We start from the raw sequence: 514 nt of genomic DNA, 5'->3' as shown, positions 1-514 counted from the left end.
GAGCGCCTTTGTAATGGTTTCCCTAACTCTTGCGCCATTTGAAACGCATTAAAATCGGGAATCTCATTCACCGAAAAGGTAGCAAAAATGAGCTAGTGAGCTTGACTCAGCCACGTGGCTGATTTACCGGAAGGGAGCACTTCTAACCCGGAAATGGAGGTTTTCTCCAGGAAAATGGGTAGCTTACGGTCTCCAATAATTTCCAAAATAATAGGTAGCTTATTCATGAACGTAAGAGAGCTNTTCTACGATAATAGGTAGCTTATTCATTAGCGCAAGAGAGCTTAGACAATTTTATTGTTCTGGATTCCAACCATAAAAGGAAATGTAACTAAAAAGATAGCGTCCCCATGCCCAACCGGAATGCAAAACTCAACGAACGCTAGAGAGCATTAAAACACGAAAAAGGTAGCTTCAGAACAATTCAAGTAGCATCATTTTTCATCCAGAACTCTTGTGAATCGGAGAAATATAAAGAAATAGGTAGCGTAGAATAATTACGTAAAGAGAGCGA

Source organism: Diachasma alloeum, unplaced genomic scaffold (genome assembly GCF_001412515.2).
Source record: "Diachasma alloeum isolate Michigan unplaced genomic scaffold, Dall2.0 Dall_scaffold_00761, whole genome shotgun sequence".
In the NCBI taxonomy this organism is placed as follows: domain Eukaryota; kingdom Metazoa; phylum Arthropoda; class Insecta; order Hymenoptera; family Braconidae; genus Diachasma; species Diachasma alloeum.
Note: the sequence above shows the minus strand (reverse complement) of the source record.